The sequence below is a fragment of the Petaurus breviceps genome, unplaced genomic scaffold, assembly GCF_028583685.1.
Source record: "Petaurus breviceps papuanus isolate PSGF00001 unplaced genomic scaffold, PetGlider_PUasm1.0 76, whole genome shotgun sequence".
NCBI lineage: Eukaryota > Metazoa > Chordata > Mammalia > Diprotodontia > Petauridae > Petaurus > Petaurus breviceps.
In genome coordinates this window covers 52,156,892-52,177,885 of record NW_027186473.1, presented here as the reverse complement: position 1 = coordinate 52,177,885, position 20,994 = coordinate 52,156,892, and the positions used below count along the sequence as shown (strand labels likewise).

At 36.0% G+C, this 20,994-nt stretch overlaps 1 protein-coding gene across 5 annotated transcripts in view; it reads left to right on the top strand.

Annotated features, from left to right (window-relative positions):
- NR3C2 (nuclear receptor subfamily 3 group C member 2) overlaps window positions 1-20,994 on the top strand; it is a 440,138-nt gene that overhangs the window by 223,242 nt on the left and 195,902 nt on the right. The window lies entirely within an intron of this gene.

Genomic DNA, 20,994 nt, shown 5'->3' with positions numbered 1-20,994 from the left:
TGAAAAATGCATTTCACTCCAAGGACATCTTGAGTGAATGAAATATTATTTGATTATGACCATGCCAATAATTATGGTTTCATAGTGTTTTAAAGCCACTCTTTCTGTGCTATGTGTATCTTAAAAGCCACAATTTGTTGCATTTACTCAGCAAGGATACTCTGTAGTACATCTACCACTTTACAAACTAGAAGATCATTAGAAGGACCGTGAAGTGGATGAGACTTTATTAAGTTTTTTAGAGGCAAATGAAGATTAATAAAAGTTCATCTTTCATATAAAGTAGTTTGATAAGCTTCAGAGTCCAAGTGCATGTTTGGTTGAGCATAAATATTTCTCTTTTTCTTAGTTATCTAGCAGTTTCTTCAAGGGATGCCTCAGGTAAAATGCCTGGTAAGAACTAACTCTGACAGGTTAGTATTGATAAGAATCTTAGATCTTGGATTTAGAACAGGAGGGAATCAGATTATAGGATCATAGAATTAGAACTGGAAGGGACCTGAAATGTGATCTAATCAAACTCCCTCATTTTACAGATGGAGAAACTAAGCTCCAAAGAAATTAATAACTTGATCATGGTCTTGCAGCAAGTGGTAGGGCTGGGATTCAGATGAAGGTCCCTCTAAATCCTAATATAGCACTCTTTTTACAGTACTGAGCTGTCTCCATTTTTATCAAGGAGAAATAATATTCTTAAAGCCCTGTATGTTTATCCTGATTTTCTCATTTCAAAGTCATGGGTATTACTTGATAATTAGCATGGGATTGATGGCTGATCTTTAATAGAAGAATAATCAAATGCTTCTAACTATTCATGAAAACATATATTATGATTGATAGAAGCATAGCTGTACAATTACAGCCTGTCTTCTCTGAGATCAACATTAAGACCTTATGAGTATTTTTCTTAAAGTTCTCAAGGAAATATATTGCCTCTTTAGAGACTAGACATAATTTACTTGTTTAATCTTGAGTTTAAAGAAGAGGCAACACAGTGATAGAATTTGATGCATGAGGAAAATTTATAATGAAAATTTTCCATTGTTTTCAGGTTGAATTTTCTGTTGAAATAAGGGAAATATATCTTTGACAGGACCCTATTTTTTTCTCCATTTCCTGTTCCAGTAGATATATTTGAAAAAAATGCATCTCCTTCTCTTCATTGCAGATCTGGGGGTTATGGTGTGGAATATGGCATCTGCTACCAGATGTGGTCCACATGTTGGCTTTCCTTAAATGCCATTTTTCTCTTTCTATTCTAATTTTTTTTACAAGAGATGGCTTTTTGGAGAGACTGAAGAGGTTTGGAAATAAATGTGACATGAAAACAAAAAAGCATCAACTAATTTTTTTTTAAGTTCCAATGAGGAGACAGATGAGAGTCCATTGATTTAAAGTCATATGAATTTGTTCTTATATGAAATGGGCCTGAAAGGCTATAGTATCCAAATCCCACTTAGGTAAGACCAACCTAATGTCATTTTCCATGTTTAGCTACTTCCTTCTGAGACTGAGTGAAAGATTTGCAAAGCTCTGACATGAAATAATTTTATCAAGATTTGTAGTTAATCTAAGGACTCTCTCGCATATGTATTTAGTTGCAGAGTTTTAAGAGTCATGTATTAGTCAAACCTGCAGACACTTTCCTCTAGATTTGAATATTTTTATACACATAGTACAGAAACCACCCCAGTTGTTTCTAGATCAACTTCATTTATAGAATTAGATGTTTTATCCCCAAATAGTCTAATTTTTAAAATGTAACCCTAAAGTTTTCTGGTGGAAAAGATAGCCTAATATGCTGGTACTGAGGTGAGATGATTATACGTGGACCATGACACATTCAGAGAGAAGCCTTTCCCATTTGAGTCAGATGTGTGTTATTATTCCCCTGTAAGTATTGTTCTCACACAGATGTCTTAAGTTTGAAGATATGAAAATTATTCTGCAAAATGGAAAACTAAATTTTGAAATCATATTAAGACAAATTCATTTGAAAAAAAACTCAGAATGGTATCATGTGATGATATAAATTATGTAGGTATCTGCTCTTGAGATCATCATCAAGACATAAAAGGGATCCGTTTCAGTCATCTAATAGAAATTTCCTATTAAGTGCTTTGTTCAGCATCGTAGTTGCTATTCCAAGACTAGAACTCAGGTCCAATGAATGAAACCACATGGACAACACAGAGTAAATTTCTGTTTTACAGGATAAACAAAATTATGGAAATGATTTGACGGATTTTGAGTCTTCATGACTCACCAATTCAGCAAGATTCACTGAAATTCTGCTCACATTTTTTAGCATTTATCAGCTGATGAATAGGAATTGATTAAGTTCCTCCTTTAGGGCATGTACTACATTAGGCACTGGTAATACCAAAGACAAAAATGACCCCGTTTCCTGCTCTCAAGGAGGTTACATTCTCTTAAGAAAGGCAACACATGCATATATACTGAATATAGAATACATATGCATATACAAATGTGGGTATACATATATTCATATCTATGTATACATATGCATAGCCACCCACACAAAATAAATACAAGGTAGCTTAGGGGAAGAAGGGTGTTGCTGTTGGTTTGAAGGGTCAAGAAGGGTTTGTGGAGAAGGCCATTGTCTTTTAGCTCAGGTGCCAGGGATTTTGTGAGGTAGAAGTGAGGAAGGAGCACATTTCAGGGGGAAGAACATTTACTGAAAAAGCATGGAGACACTAGAGAGCTTCATGTGTAAGGAATGAAATTGGAAAAGTAAGTTGAGGTCAAATTGTGAAGAACTGAACCTTATGCTAGGAGTATACATTATATCTATATCTATGTAAAAACCAAGTATATCTCAGTTCTACTTGGCCAAATAACCTCTTTGGTATTCAAGGGCATTCAGCAGCACTTAACACATTTAAAGTACAAGTATTGATATTTTCACTATCCCTTCTATTATGACCAGATGAAATAAAGATTAATTTGGGTTTGCAGTTTGTGCTTGAAACATCTGTGATACATTCTGGTGTGTTTTTTTGTACCAGTAATTCTTCTAGAATGAATCTGATATTTTCTAATTACTCACTTCTTTGATGACTTAAGTAACCACATTTTCAATAGGTAGAATCTTTGTATAGTTTTTGTCTGTGTGTTAGAAAAACACTTTCAAGTTAATGAGATTTTGGGACTTCTCCAGCAGCCTGACATTTCATCGCTTGGTACCACACCCTTCATATGGTCAATTTTTCAGTTTTGGAAGTGTTATTAGAACTTTTTTCTCTCTTATTAGTTCATTCTTCTTCAATTGGGTCATTAATTCCTTAAGGCTATTAATTATATCTAAAACTTTATTATTTATTCTGATATGCCATTTTTTAGTTTTGAGTTAGTATTCCTAGTAATTTCTGAGAGTATTGATTTTATGATTTGAAGTTTGCAGCCTCACATTTTATCCTTTGTTTACTTTTATTCTCTTTTTAGACAATTTATTCTTGTTTCTGTAACTACAAAGTACATAAATTGTGTATGATGCATTTAGACATTGAAATAGAGCCTAGTTATTTAAGTGGTCCAGAGAAGCACATCTTTTAAGAAGTTTGTATCCTTGGATGGATTTTCATCATATGAAATTGGTATTCCAACAATAACCATTAATTTTCTAGAATCCCCAGGAGTCATTTAATTTTTTGCTTAACTAAGACATCAGTCACTTTCTTGCCTTAATAAGTACACTGATCATAAAGTCTCTTGCAATGCCTCATGGTTAACATTCCAATCATCAATTATGTTTTTATTGCTCTGTATATGTGAAAGGTATAGGAAATTAGCCTGGATGAATAATGACATCAGACAAGCTATTGGCTTCATATGTCACTTCTGAAACCCAATACCAAATTCAAATATATGTTTATGTGTATGTATCCAATCTCTAAACTGAGCTCTTAATTCTCCATCTTCATTTGCCTGCTAGCCATGGCCACCTAGATGTCCCCATCCATACCATTAACTTGGCATATCTGAAACAAAACTCCTCCTCTTTCTCTTCATTCTCCATCATCTCCCTGCTTCTCCTTTCTGTTGCTGGTACCTCCATTCCCAGTGACCCAGGATCAAAAACCTTGAGGGGGTATGGTACAAAGGGCACTGAACTTGGATTTTGAAGAAATGGGATAAAATCCGAGTTCTGCCACTCATTACCTATAGCACTTTGAGGACTTTTCTAAGACCTTAGTTTTCTTCATGTGAAAAGTAAGGAAATTGGATTAGATTATCTCTGTCACCTGGGCTCTAACATTCTATCATTTTTGACTCTCTTCCCCCAATTTCTAATACATCATCTGTTGCCAGTGTCTTTCACATATATTCCTTCATTTTCACTCCTACTCTTATGTTTTAATTCATAGTAATTTGCATATTGTGTCCCATATTAAACTAAAAACTTCTTGAGAACAGGGGCTTTCTTTCTGTTCTCAGATCTTAGCATGGTACCTAATATATAGAAGGTGCTTAATAAGTGTTTATTGATTCACTGACTTTCACTGGGATGAGTTTAACTTGTTTCCCTGCCTCCAGCTCTTTACCTACTTAATTCATCCTTCACACAAATGACAAAATAATCTTCCTAATACACAGGTCTGATTCTGAAACTCCCTTGCTCAAATACCTTTAATGACTACCTGTTGCCTATATAATAAAATATCAATCCCTAATCCTTGAATTTATTGTCTTCCAAAGTCCAGGTCCAGTTTACCTTTCTAGCTATACTTCACGTTATACCATACTTCAATCTACATTCCAACCAAATTGGACTTTTAGCTGATCCTTTATCACTTTCTTGCATTAGCACAAGCTGTCTCCTGCACTTGGATACACACACCCCTTCCTTTTTTCTGCTTATTAAAATCTTTTTTTTCTTTTAAAACTCAACTCAGACACCATCTCCTCCATGAATCCTTCCCTTATCCTCCTGTAGCTGAAAGTAATCCCTCCCTTCACACATTTTTTGTGGAGCGGTTTACCTCTCTCTCCTCTCACATTTTGCAACATATTTATTTGTGCATAATACCCTGTCTGCCTTCCCCCAAATGAGTCTAACTTCTTTGAGAGAGTATGCTGTTTCATTTTTCATTTTTGTATTGCTGGTGTTCAGCATGGTGAGGTGCTTTACATGCCTTAGGCACTTAATACTTTAAATGTTTTAATTAAGGAATTTATATATGCTTATTTTCTTGTAATCTGGTTCTTCCTCCTGAAAGCTAAGGAATATTTCTAGATTATTATAATCTAGATTATTGAGATATTTCATTAACATTATATTGCTATTGAACCTTATTTTTATACCAGATAGAAAAGTATCATGTAAATAGTACTTAGAATCTTAGATTTAGAGCTTGAAAGGATCAGAAAGACCACCTAGTCCAGTCCTTCATTTTTACCAGTGAGAAAACTGAGACCTGTAAAGTGTATCTATCCAATATCATATAGGCAATAATTGGTAGAACATTTGAAACCAGATCTTCTGATTCCATATCTAGGACTTCAAGAAATACTTAAATGTTCAGCTAGTCAAATGGATCAATGATTTTATGGATTCAGAATTTCCCTTTAGTAAAGCAAATCACAGCCCATCCTGAGTCATTTTTATTAGGGTCCTTTCATCAGTTCATCACCAGGTATCCACTCAACATGCCAAATGCTTCTCTCTTGTTTTCTCCTGACATCAAGAAATATTTTTGATTATAATTGTCTATGGGATTTACCTGCTCTTTGAAGGCATGTTAATTTTTCTATTGTGAAGTAGAAAACAAGTTTGGGAATTAAATTATTGGGTAATACTTTGGAATGAGAAAGTATTTGTTTAAAGTAAATGAATGTTTCCTGAAGAGCCTCTCCATAGCTTACAACTCTCAATTAATGTACACTTACTGTGGGAAGTATTGCTCAGAATTTAATAAAGATGTACCAACAACACAATTAAGTTATCTCCAAGTTTGTTTCTTATTGATGAGAATATTTTTGTCAGCTACTTCAGCTTAATATTATTTTTATAGTATAACATCTAATATAAATAAAAGTCCTTTTTTAGCTAGCAGAATTTTCTTAAACAAAAGTTTTGAAGCCAGAAGTCTTGGGATCAGATCTTATCTCTGCTATTTATTCTTGCAGGACCATCTATGAGCCTCCTTACCTCTCTAAACTTATTTCCTCATATGTAAAAATGGAGGGAGTGGTTGAACTAGATGACTATAATGGACCTTTATAGTATAATCCTATTTGTCTTGACTTTATAAAGACTTCCAAATTAATTCTATATACAACAACCACATACAAACAAGATAGACAGTATAAATGGGAGATAGTCACAGAGGGAAGATTATCAGTGGCTAAGAGTAAGTAGTTCTTAAGACAGGGCTTGGGGACAACCAATGAAAAGATACCAAGTAGAAAGATGGAGGGACTTGTGAGATGAACAGCAAGAAGACCAGGGTTATTGGATCTTAAAGTATAGGAATTGGTTATTGTCCTTTGTTCTTGAATAGGACCAAAATGATATCACTATGCTAGAGTCAAGTTATAGTGTGTCCAGCTGTGGCTGATCAGACCAATATGGGCTTGGAATGTTCTACCACAGGTTGAGTACAAATAGTTCATGTGAACATTTGGGGTGGATTCTCTATATTTGTGCATCTTGTGTTTCTTTTGAGCTACTTCAATTCTGCTTTGATCATAGAGCATAGCACCTTCTCTAATGAGGGCACAGCATGCTGAGTGGTCCTATGCCAGTGTCTCCAATGTCACACAATTAATTCCAAAGTTCTTGAGAGAGACTTTGAGAGTCCTTGTATCACTTCTTCTGACCACCATGTGAGCATTTGCCCTGTGTGAGTTCTCCATAAAATTGTCTTTTTGGCAAGCATACATTTTGCATTCAAACAAGCTGGGCATCCCACTGGAGTTGGATAAACATAAAATGTAAGATTAGAAAGATTAACAGTTGCCAGATTGTGGAATATTTTTATACTTTATCCTAGAAGGAATGGGCTGGCTGGTGGCAGGGTAATGGAGTGTGTTGAGTAGGGTAGTGATGTGGTCAGGTCTGCACTTGAAGAAGATCAGCCAAGTGGAGAATAGACTGGAGCAGGGAAAGATTTTCAACAAAGAGTGCAACCAACAGCTTTTTCAATAGTCCAGGCATAAGGTGATTAGGACTGGTACATGATTGACAGATCTGTAATTAGAAAAAATAAATATTATGAGAGATATATGACAACACTTGGTAACAGACTGGATATGTGGGTTGAGTAAAAGTGAGGAATCAAGGATAAGTTTGAGAACTTGAAGAAATGGGAGGATATTTGTGTCCCTAATAATATTAAAGAAGTTCAAAAACACAGAGTATTGAGAGGAGGGGATAAGAGAATGAATTCTATTTTAAACATGTTCATTTTGAAATGCCTATGGGATATCCCAGTTGGAGATGTCCAGTGAGCACTTGGTGATTCTAAACAAGAGATTAAGAGAGAGGTTGGAGTAATGGATCTAAGTCATCCCCATAAAAATCACAATTGACCCCAAGGGAGTTCTCAAGGAAAAAAGTGTAAAAGGACAATAGAAAATATTCCAAGGCAGACCCTTGAGGAAATACTGTGATTAGTGAGTGTGATGTAGAAGAAGATCTCGTAAAAGAAGCTGAAAAGAGTAATCAGACAAGTAGAAGGAGAACTCAGGAGAAGGTAGTAGAGGAGAGGAGGGAAGGGAAAAGGAGAGAGGAGAGGAGTGATCTGCAGTGTTCAAGTCTGCATGGAGATCAAGAAGAATGAGGACCAAGAAAAGGTCATTAGATTTCATAAGTAGGAGATCACTGATAACTTTAGAAAGAGCAGCTTCATTCGCTCGAATGATGAATTGTAACCTTTCTCAAGTTTAATCATGTAAAGGAGGAGAGGTTTAGAATGATAGCTAGTGGGAATGGCTGGATCAAGTGTGGATCTTTTAAGGATAGGAATGACATTACCATGTTTGTAGGCAGCAGAGAGACAGCCAATAGATAGGGAAATATTGAACTGGAGTAAGATAGAGGGGCCAATGTGTTGGAGAAAATGAACTGGGATTACCTTGGCAAGGAAAAAAGACTTTTGAAATAAGGGTAAAGGAAGAAATAGTGGGAGTGTGGATTGAGGAGACATCTCAGTAATATGAGATGAGGAGCAGGAGAGAAAAGGGCATAATAGTCAGATAATAGTCACAATTTTATTTTTTTGGATTAAATGTGAAGCCAGGCCCTCTGCTGAGGGAATGGAGAGAGGGGTGCATGGTAAACTCAAAGAAGGTTGAAATGCTTTGACAGAGTAACACTGGTGAGTGGGATAGTGAATTATTTGGGAGGTTGTAAAAGAATTGCCTTGATGTAGTTCAGGTCCATTTGAAATCATGTAACAACAATTTGTAGATGACCACAGTCCTTATGATTTTGTGATTTACTCCTTGAGGAAAGTATGATTGTAGGCAAGACTGAATATTAAAAAAATTGTTCTGGCTACAACAAGGGTGGGAGTTGGAAAGACAGTGTTGGATGGCTAAAGAGGATCCAGATTATGAGAGGCCTTGAATGTTTGAATGAAAAGTTTTCACCTTACTCTTTAGAAAGAGAGGAGTCTTTGTAGATGCCTAAAGGAATGATGTAAAGAAAGTAGTATTTTAGCAAATTTAATCTGTAACAGGCAGAGAGGTGGTACCATACTGCACAGAGTGCTGGGACTAGAGTCAGGGAGATTCATATTCCTGAGTTCAAATCTGACCTCAGAGACTTGCCAGCTGTGTGATCCTGGGCAAGTCATTTCACCCTGTTTGCCTCAGTTTCCTCATCTATCAAATGAGCTGGAGAAGGAAATGGCAAACCACTCTAGTATCTTTGTGAAGAAAATCCCAATTGGGGTCAGGAAGAAGTGGGTGGACATGACTGAAAAATTACTGAACGAACAATCTGGAACAGCTATGCTGAGTTGGATTAGAAAAAGATGAATCAATAAAAGAGGGAAAATCAAGGCAACAGCTATTACAGTGTCCTCATGTGAAATAAGTGCCTGAACTAGAATAATAGTGGACAAGAAATGGACAAAAGACTGACTCTGAAGGGAGGACTAACAAGAATGTGATGAAGTGCAAGATGTAGGGAATGAAGAGTGAGTTTTGGTCATGTTTTTAAAGTGTTGACCACATACCTGAAAAGAATATCCTGAAGACAGAGTTTCATGCTACAGAAGGGTTGTAGCAGGAGAGTGCAAGAAAACTATTGTCTTAAATGTTTGGAAACAGTCTGGGAAAAAGAAGAAAAACTGGGACTGTGAAATCAGATGCTGGAACAGGAATTCCTTACATGGAAATACTTCCTTTAAGAGTTAGAAGAGTGAGTGATTTAGCACAGTTGGGGATTGCATTAATTAAAAGTAATAAAGTTTTACAGTAGTTTAGTCTTAGTTGTAGGTAGACTCCTTTTCTGTTGCTGCTGTAGCTATCTGGGAATTACTTTCTAAGTAGTGTACATAAGAGAATTGAAAGATTGAGGGAAAGCATCAGGTGATAAAACAGGCCCCTTCTGCTGCTTTTATTGAGAAGCCTTTCTGATGTTAGCTCTTTGTTTGAGGAGTACTGAACAATTTTATCAGCTTGTAACTCCATGGGGAGCCATAAGATGAAACTGTTAATGATTGGAAAAGCCAAAAACCATTAATGTTTTAACAAGAAGCAAATAAAAAACCTGCCAGCGTTCCAAGCCAAAGAAATTCCTGCATACTGTTAGATGTTTCTCTTCACAAGGAGGCATTTCTAATGATTTTTTTTCTTTGTTTTAAAGCTTAGACTCCAAGTTCAGCATTCATACCTGAGGGAGTGCTGTAATTGCAGGGGTGGGGGGGGGGGGAAGACAAAACCCAATATACTCTTTTTTTCACATCTCTAGGAAAATGATGTACTTTAGGGAAAAAAAGACATTTGTATGGTGTACTTTTAAATTCAATTAGAACTCTTCTCCTACCATCACTTTTCATAGCAAGGTTATTGCTATTCAGTGAGTGAGGGTGGAAAAAAGCATATAAAGAAATCTGAGGAGCTACTTTGGATCCATTCAGTGCTGAAATTTGCTAGTATAACTTAGAATTGTAAAAGGTACCCACAATTTCTCTACTCCATCTTCACCCCCAAAACTATGGGCCAAATGTAGATCTAAAGAGTGGTAAGTTGGCACTTGAATTCAACTACCAATTCTCACATAGCAATGTTTCCATTTTGTCAAGAGGTAAACCCTAAAGGAAAAATCTTTTTTTTTTCCTTTTGGAGGGCAATTGGGGTTTACACAGCTAGTTTTTTTGTGTGGTTGTTAAGTGAGGCTGGAACCAAACTCGGGTCCTCCTGACTCCGGGCCAGTGTTTTACTCACTGTGCCACCTAGCTGCCCCTAGGAATTTTGGAACTAATAGCTTTTTTTTTTTTAAATCTTTAATAATAATGCATTAGTGTCCCCGTTTATCCACATCCTGTCCAGCATTTATCATTTTCCTTTTCTGTCATATTAGCCAATCTGATATATGTAAGGTGGAACCTTAAGCTTGTTTTAATGTGCATTTCTCTAATAGGTAATGATTTAGAGCATTTTTTCATATTAATATAGATAGTTTTGATTTCTCCTGAAAACTGTGTGTTCGTATCCTTTGACCATTTATCAATTGGGGAATGACTTGTATTCTTATAAATTTGACTCTGTTCTCTATATACTTGAGAAAGGAGGCCTTTATCAGAGAAACTTTTCCTGTTTCCCTTTTAATCTTCGCTACATTAATTTTGTTTGTACAAAACCTTTTTTAAAGTAATCAAAATTATTCATTTTACATTGCATAATGCTCTATTGTTTAGTCATAAATCCCTTAGCCATAGATCTATTCCATGCTCCTCTGATTTGATTATGATATCACTCTTTATGTCTTAATCATGTATCCATTTTTGACCTGATCTTGGTATATGGTATGACTAGGTATGCCTAATTTCTACCAAACTCTTTCCATTTTTCCCAGCAATTTTTTTGTCAAATAGATAATTCTTTCCCCAAAATCTTGGATCTTTGGTTTTGTCAAACACTAGATTACTGTGATCATTTACTACTGTGTATTATCTACCTCATCTATTCCACTGATCTACCACTGTATTTCTTACCTAGTACAATATTGTTTTCATAATTACAACTTTATGATAGTATGAGATTTGGTACAGCTAGGTGCCCTTCCTTCATATTTTTTTTTCGTTGCTTCCCTTAAAATTCCTGACCTTTTGTTCTTTCAGATGATTTTTAATGATTTTTTTTCTGGTTCTATAAAATAATTTTTGGGTAGTTTGATATGGCATTGAATAGAGAAATTGATTCAGATAGAATTGTAATTGTTATTATATTGACTCAGCCTACTTGTTAATAGTTAATATTTCTACAATTATGAAGATCTGACTTACTTGTGTGAAAAGTATCCTGTAATTGTATTCAGATAATTTCTGTGTTTGGGCAGCTATACTCCTAAATATTTTATATTTTCTGCAGTAATTTCAAGTTGCATTTCTCTTTATATCTCTTCCTGGTGAACATTGTTCATTTGTAGTATATAGAAATGTTGATGATTTATGTGGGTTTATTTTATCTCCTGTACTTTGCTGATGATGTTAATTATTTCCACTAGATTTTTAGTTGATTCTCTAGGATGCTTAAAATATGCCATCAGATCTACTGCAGAGTGATAGTTTTGTTTCCTTGTTGCCTATTCTAAAACGTTCAATTTCCTTTTCTTCACTTTTTGCTAATACAATATTAAATAATGGTGATGATAATGGACATCCTTTCTTTACCCCTGATTTTATTGGGAAGACCTCTAATTTATCCTCATTATAGATAATGTTTGCTGATGGTTTTAGATAGATGGTGCTTATTTTAAGGAAAGTTCCATCTATTCCTACACTTTCTAGAATTTTTAAAAAGATGAGTTGTATTTTTCAAAATGTTTTTCTTCATCTATTGAGATAATCATATGATTTTTGTTGGTCTTTTAAATATTAACATGGTCTTAAAGCAGATTATTAGAAACTTTTTATAAAATTTTATTATAAAATTATTTTATACAAAAGATCTTTGTCTTATAATCAGAGATATTTGGGATGTTAGATATGCTTTGGAAAGTCCTTTACATAAATAAAATAAATATGTGTTGAATTTAATTGAAATAATAGATATTTTAGGAAGGCCAAAAGATCTCCTCTTCCCATTCATATATTCTCTTTCTCTGTGTCTCTGTCTTTCTGTCTCTGTCTGTCTCTGTCTCTCTTTATATAATATATATATGTGTGTGTGTGTATGTGTATATATATATACATATATATGTATATATATGTGTGTGTGTGTGTGTGTATATATATATATATATATACACATACACACACACACACCAGTAATATCTTATTGCATTTCTTTTACCAGTTTGGAATCAGAGGAAAGAGAAAAAAGTTAATAGATCATCATAATTGAGTCTTAAATGGCTAGTAAGCTAGACTGTTTAGCCTCTGTTTGCAAGATATTAGACTATTTTAGGTTCAGAGCTAAATGTCTAGATGGTGTGCCTGAGGTTTGAATTCACAACTCATTTTTTACATTATTCAGGAAAAGTAATTTCGTCAATAAACCTCATTTCTCAATAGAAGGTGATAATGAAGATGGTAAGATTTTGATAATCTTAGATTATTTTTTCCAATCTACTTATTTTATAGATGAAACAACTGAAGCTCAGAGAGATGATACACTGCCCAAGGTCACACAAGTAGTAAATAGCAATATCATAATTAAAGCTTATGTTATTTTAGTTGAAAAATGGTGTAATTATTGGTATCTTCTTTGCTAAAGGCTTTCTCTCATGTTTCTTTATGACATAGAAAAAACTAATACATTTATAGTTGTAAAGAACCTCAGCAGTGGTCTAGTAAGGCCTTTGTTTTCTTTATTTTTAAGCCCCACATTTTAAAGATTGGAAGATTCATGCTCAGAGATGTAAGTTCACCAAGATCACAAAGGTAGTGATTATAGGATTCAAGATTTTAACTCAAGTTCTTTGACTCCATTATTTACTGTTTTTTTGACTGCTACTAATTGTTGGACTAAGGGCAGCTCAGTAGCTTAGTAGAGAGAGTGCTTGTCCTGACATTAGGACAATTTATCTTCCTGAATTCAAATCTGGCCTCAGACTTACTAGTTCTGCGAACCTAGGCAAGTCACTTTATCCTATCTGATTCAGTTCCCTCATCTGTAAAACGAACTGGAGAAGGAAATGGCAGACCATTTCAGTATCTTTACCAGTAAAACTTCAAATGGAATCAAGAAGCAATGGACATCACTGAAATGACTGAAGAACAACTGTTAGGCCAAAAAGGTTAAATTCCAGGAAAGTTACCATTACTCAGATCCTGCAATTTAACTTTTGGTTCAGTATTTAGGTGATTGGATTTAAGTACCAGTTTTGAATCAAAACTCCCTGTGTAGAGAATTAAGAAGAGAGGAAAGGAGAGAAGAGGAGATGAGGGAGGGAGGGAGAGCCACATGCATTTTCTCATTCTGCTATGGCTATCATTAAACATCTCAAGAAAGATAACTGCTCTTTTTCTGTTGTGCTGGGTTGTCAAAATGATATGACATTTTCCCTTTCTGTCTTTTTTTTTTCCTTTTTATAGAAGCACTTAATCTGCAGACCAGTGTCTAATTAAGTCATGGTGATTTGCCTTTCACTTCTCTTGGCCTAAAGTATCTTCTCATTTTCAGTCATAAATTATTGGGATGACATGAGTCCTGATAAATATGACCTGAAGTTATGCAAAAATAGAAGTCACAGTAAAAAATAAGATTAGAGCTAATAGTAAGGAGGACTAAATTCAATTCATAGAATCATAGATTTAGATTAGGAAGACCCTCGAAGGTCATCTATTCCAAACTGCTTATTTAGTAGATAAGAAAACAGAGGTCCAGAGATGGTGATAGTAGTAAGTAACAGAAATGTGACCAGGTCCTTGTCTTCTACCTCACACATACAGAACTTGGCAAATACTTAATCTCTCTGGGAACCAGTTTACTCATCTGCAGAAATAAAGTGTTAGACTAAATGCCTCTTAAGTTCTTTTCAGGCTATGAATTTGTGATCTTAGAATTGTGAACTGAGTTAGGAAGAAATAATAATAGCTGATATTAATAATATTAATGGAAGAGTGGCTAGGTGGCACAGTGAATAGAGCACTGGCCCTGGAGACAGGAGGACCTGAGTTCAAATCCGGCCTCAGACACTTAACACAAAAACTAGCCATGTGACCTTGGGTAAGTCACTTAGCCCCAATTGCCCTCCAAAAAAAATATTAATGGAGCTTTAAGGTTTATAAAGTACTATATATACATATGTGTATGTATATACTTATATATACATACATACATATGTATGTATATCTATATCTATAGATACACATACATAACAACCCTGAGAGTTGTCCATTTTAAAGATGAGAAAACTAAGGCCTGCATCAGTTAAGTGACTTGCAGAACTTGCACAGTTGATAAGGATCTGAAACAGGATTTCAGCTTATAGCATTCTCTCCATTGTGCCACAGCACCTAATGCTTATGATAAAAACCTTGGAGAACAAAAATAAATTTTACTAGAACATTAAGTATTTATTTTTTTATGTTCTTCTGTAGTATTTTAAAGATCATCTAAGGAAGATAGAGATTTTTCTAAGCTATCAAAAACGTGCAGTGAAGTGGGAAGCATCTCTGAAGATTAAAAAAAAATAGTATCTAGAAGGACCTTTTGGTTTAACTCAGTTTCCTTTCTCATTGTTGAACTCAGTTTTTCTTAGCATGAATGTACATTTTTAGTAAATTACTTTAATAGAAAGTAGAGCTATGTAATGGGAATGTGAATTTTTAAGATCTTCCCTGCCCCTATGCTAAAGTGCACCTGGAGCCTGGGGTGGGAGGCTTGTTTTTCAGTAGATACTTTTTGATTGGCCAGTGGGTCCAGAAGGTTGTAACATTCTCTGAGCCAGGAGAAGGCTATATAAATCCTGATTTGAGGCTTTGTTTTGGGGCTCACTTTGAGAAGTGTTCTGTGCTTTGATCAGATGACACTCTGGGAAGCTGGTGTTGAGAGCCCCCTGGCTTTGAAAAACCCAGATGCTGATTTGGTATGGATGTAATGGTTGGACAGTTTGGAAACCTGTTTACTTGATGTGTTTCTCTTTCTTGATAATTCTGTCTGTATACTCTGAAGTTTGGGGTGCTGACCTTTTTCCCCTGAACTAGCTAAACGATACATATTTGACTGATTAAAGTAAGCTTGATAACCCATTTTGAGTTGCTTTCCTTTAACAAAGCAGATCTAAGAACCTGTGTTGGCAGCCACCCTGGGGACGCTTGGGGTGCTTGCTGCTACAAGCTATTTGACTGCAATGGCAAGCAAAGAAGCAGTTAACACCTTGTTTCAGTTTCAGTTTCTTTTAAGCTTCTCAAGTCTCTTAAGAAACAGAATGTGTGAACCCAAGTTGTGACCCCTAGAACCGGTGAACTCCTGTTGCATTAGCAACAGGAATGGGAGGAGCTAATGACTATATTTGTAAGGAGAGGCCCAGACTGGAGAGAGCAGAATTGAGAAGGGAGCTTGTGGGAGAGAAGGAGAAAACTGGTGGTATCCCGCCACTCTATGTCTGCTCTGTCTGTGTTAATTTTTGTTTGTTATACTTTGTATAGAAGCCCTAGGACGTTACTGGAAACTCTGAAAGAGGATTTTCTGCTTGTCTGTTTACAAAATCCTAAAGGAGGGTTTCAGAGGTCCTGGGAATTTACTGATTATTTGTGTTGACCTCTTGGACCTCATTTGTGGGTCTGTATTGATTTCTATACTGATGATTTGTATTGAGTTCTCAGACCTTGTTGGTGGATCTGAGTTGATTTCACAGGCAGATAGTGAATTGGTGATGGTGCCAACAATGTGTATGTATATTATTGTGGCTCTGTTAAGCTTTATATTCCCAGAAACAGGAAGTGTGAAGGACTTGAGGTGGACTGGACACTGTGAGCTTCAATATGGATTGGGAACTGGACAAGGAGCTAGACAAGGAACTGGGAGTTGCCTGCCTTTGAACCCAGGTAACAGTTGTATAGATTCACGCAGGAGCTGGCACCATGGAAGAGGAACCATGGAAGCTTAGAGGCAGCCTTGAGTCAATATGAAAAGATCTCTCCTTGGGTATTTAATGAAGACTGATAAGATCATGATTTCCTATGGCCTAGGGGTGGAGAACTCTGTACTATGTATCCTGTACCTTTTCAGGATGATTGAATAAAGCATGATTGGAAACTAATCTGTGAATGAGAAGAGAGAAGACTTTTTAATTGAAGATATTAAGACAATGTGACCTAGGGGTGAAGAACTTTGACCTTTTGCGTCCATTAAGGAGACAAGCCTCCTTAAGGATGATTGAATTAAGGACTTGCTAAATGATTGAGTTACTAAATTAATGTACATTATAGTAAAACTATGTGGCCATTTTAATAAATTATGTAATAACATTGTGAATGCTATGCTTTTATTTCTGTGTATGTTTTGCCTTAATTTACTACTGAATAAATAGAGAGTCTACTATACTATGTAATTCAGAACCTTGAAGCTGTTCACAGCAGCAGTCCTCTGGAAAGCTGCTAATGAGAAGACGGGAACAGGAAAAAAAAGCCATCTTACGCATATAGTTAATATTCATTTAAGCTATAAAAACTTATTTTTCCTTATAGAAAAAGTTCAAAAATGAATACATCAGTGAAGAATATTTTTTTTTTATTTAAGACATTGGGCAAGGAGGGCAGAGCCAAGATGGGGGAGTAGAAGCACGACCTCCCTGCTGCGCCTGCTTCCACCTTCCCCAATCCATGTAAAAAGGGGACTCTAAACAAACTTTGGAGCTGTAGAACCCACAAAATGACACAGAGAAGCTAACCTCCCACTGAGGACAGCCCAGCAGGCCTGCAGTAATCCAGCACAGTGCTCTGGGAGCTGAGCCCAGCCCCTCACAAAGGCTTTAGCCCCAGGGCGGGCCTGACCGTCCACTGGCCAGAGGGACTCCAGATCAGCAGCAGCAGTGGCAGTTTCCAGATTTATCAACACATACCTGCAAAGGACAAAGTTAGAGGCCAGTGCAGTCTGGACTTTGGGACCAGTAAGTGGGAGTGCGTGGCTTTTACCCCCAGGGTGAGAAGCCGCTGAGACACTGGCACAGCCAGCCAGTGCCACGTGGCAGCTTCAACTCCTGGCCAGCAGAGTGTAGGGGAACAAAGCACCAGTCTGAGGGGTACTCACTCTTGCTGTAACCTGCTTGTATCTGGATTGCAGTCTAGATTGGAAGTCCTGGGGTGTGTGTCCACCTTGCCAGAGTGTGTGGAGACCTCAGAGAGGGCACCCATCTAATACCTCCAGCAGCTGAGAAAACCCTAGCGTTTGGGTCGAGAGCTCCCCTGTCTGGAGGCAGAGTCCTACTGTGGCAAAAAGCCCAAAAGTCAAGTAATTGCGTGGCAAAATGAGCAGGCAAAGGAAACAAAGCAGACAGAAGATTCCAACATTGCACTCCTATTTTGGGGACAAAAAGGAGCAAAGCATGGAACAGGAGGAAAACAGTGAAGTCAGAACTCCTGCACCAAAAGCTTCAAAGGAAAATACAAGCTGGTTATGGGCCATAGAGGACCTTAAGAAGCAGATAAGAGAAGTGGAGAAAAAATTGAGAAGAGAAATGAGAAAAACGCAAGAAAATTATGAAATGAGAGTCAACAGCCTGACTGAGGAAAATAATACCTTAAAAAACAGACTGACTCAAATGGCAAAAGAGGCTCAAAAAGGCAATGAGGAGAAGAATGCCTTAAAAAGCCAAATTTGCCAGATGGAAAAAGAATCTCAGAAGCTCAATGAGGAGAATCATTGCTTCACAATTAGATTGGAGCAATGGAAGCTAATGACTTTATGAGAAATCAAGATGCTGTTAAACAGATCCAAACAAATGAATGAATAGAAGGCAATGTGAAATATCTCATGGGAAAAACCACTGACCTGGAAAATAGATCCAGGAGAGATAATTTAAAAATTATTGGACTACCTAAAAGCCTAACCTAGAAATCATTCTCCAGGAAGTTCTCAAAGAAAGCTGCCCTAATGTTTTAGAACCAGAGGGCAAAATAGAGGTTGAAAGAATCCACTGATCACCTCCTGAAAAAGATCCCCAAAAGAAAAGCCTAGGAATATTATAGCCAGGTTCCGGATATCCCAGATTAAGGTGAGAATATTAGAAGCAGCCAGGAAGAAACCATTTGAATATTGTGGAAACACAATCAGGATAACCCAGGATCTGGCAGCTTCTACACTGAGGGATTGAAGGGCTTGGAATATGATATTCCAGAGGTCAAAGGAGCTGGGATTAAACCAAGAGTCACCTACCCAGCAAAACTGAGTATTATGTTTCAGGGGAAAATATGGGCATTCAGTGGAATAGAGAACTTTCAAGCATTCTTGCAGAAAAAATGAGAGTTGAATAGAAAATTTGACATTCAGATACAAGAAGCAAAAGAAGCATGAGAAGGTAAACGGGAAAAAATTCATAAGGAACTTATTCAAAGTTGAACTATTAACATTCCTACATGGAAAAACAATAATTGTAACTTATGAAACTTTTCTCAGTAGTTGAAGGGATTAGAAATATATATATATATAATGTCTATATATGAGGGTATATGAGCATATGAATACATATGTGAATGTGTGAATATATGTTTACAGGTGTACATAGATAGAGGGCACAGGACCAATTTAACGGGAAGGGATGATACTTAAATGGTGAAATTAAGAGGTGAGAGGAATATAATGAGAGGAGATGCAGAGAGACAGATTGGGGTAAACTATCTCATACAGAAGAGTCAAGGGAAAATGGTTACAATGGAGGGGAAGAATAGGAAGGCAAAAAGGGAATGGGTCAACCTTATTCCCATTGAATCTGGCTTGAGGAGGTAGTGAAATACACACTGAATAGGGTATTTCGCCCTCTAGGAGAATAGGGGGGGAAGGAGATGAGAGGGGGGATGATGGAAGCAAGGGCACGTGGGGGGAGGGAAGTTGGAAGCACCCACTTTTGAAAAGGGACGGGATCAAAGTAGAGAATAGAACAAGTGGGAGGTGGGATAGGAGGGAGAGAAATATAGTGAGTCTTTTACAATATATCTGCTATGTTATTGTTTTGCATTAGCCACACATGTACAACCTATACTGAACTGCTTATCTTCCCAGTAAGGGTGGGTGACAAGGAAGGAAGGGAATGAATCTGGAATTGAAAGTTTTAAAATCAAATATTCAATTGTATATATATATATATATATATATATATATGTGTGTGTGTGTGTGTGTGTGTATATACATATTTATGTGTGTGTGTATACTATTATTAATACCATCTTACATGTAATTGGGAAATAAGATATACAGGCACTGAGGCATAGAGATCCACTTGAAAAGTTGAAAGGGGTATGGGAGAAAATATGGGAGAGAGCAGATTGGAGGAGGGGATATCTTGGGGAACTGCTATTTTGGGGTGGTGGATAGGGGAAAAATCAGGAGAAAATCTGTAACTCAAAATCTGGCGGAAACGAATGATGTAAATCAGAAGTTAATAAAGTATTTTTAAGTTATAATGAATATAGTAGAATTACTTGGGTGCCTGAAGTAAAAAAAAAAAACAAATGTTTATCTCTTAACTGAATGTAAATTAGATTTTCTTTTGAGCAATAAGTAACTGAATAAAGAAGATACAGTTTTTAAGTCCTCATGGATGTAGTACCTTCATTAAAAGAACCAAATAATAAATTAAACTGTAGTTCATAGAAATTAATTGTGTGACATATTTACTCAAAAATGCCAAGATTTTAATTTTTAAAAATATATTTTTTATAATTGTCTTTTTTGGTATATATGATTTGTAGTTTACAGAACAGAATTTATGATCATTTCTATAATACAAAATAATTTTGTTACAGTATGGCTTATTGACATGCATTTGTAAGTTGGGAATAAGCAATTTACTTTCAGGAAACATGACTACATACAGAAAGGAGGAGATGGGACAACATCATAATGTGTGGAATATGTTACTTTAGACCTTTCCCTTTGCCAGTCTAAAGTAAAATTTTCTGTAGTTCTAGGCTTACTGTAATGAAACTTAATTTACTGATCTTATTTTATATTGTGCATTTTTTTAAAAAAAGAATAATTTCAGTGTAATTCATAGTCAGAGAATAATAGAATCATTGGTTAGAAGGGTTTTTTAAAGATTACATCTATTTCTCCCTGATGATAAAATTCCTTTTGTTGAATATCCAGTAGATGTTTTCCACCCTCTGCTTGAATCTAGTGATACTACCTAATAGAAAACCAGATTCTTTGCCATTCTAGTGATAATGAGATTTCCTCCCTAATGTATTTCCTTATATATTTTCCATTTGTTTTCCCTAATTCTGTCTTTTAAAACAACACAGAACCAGTCATTGCCTCACTGGACTTGGAAACAAAGAGATATCTGGGTTTAAATCCTGTCACAGATACATTAACAGTATAACCAAGAGCAAGTCATATATAAGGTCACTGATTCTAAGTTTTCTTATCTATAAAATCCAGATAATACTCTTTGTGGTACCTATCTCCCAAGATTGTTGCTAAAGTGCTTTTTAAACCTTAAAGTAATATATGAATGCAAATTATTATTATTTAGCTGTAATACTATAATATTCTTGATGCAGAATACTTGTTTTCTTTTTAATAAAGCTTTCTTTGGCATGTCATGGCTGTATTGCCTTACAAATGGTAGTTGGTGCCAACCTAAAAGACTGTCTTTTAGAGATTTAGAGATTTAAAAACTCATGCAGG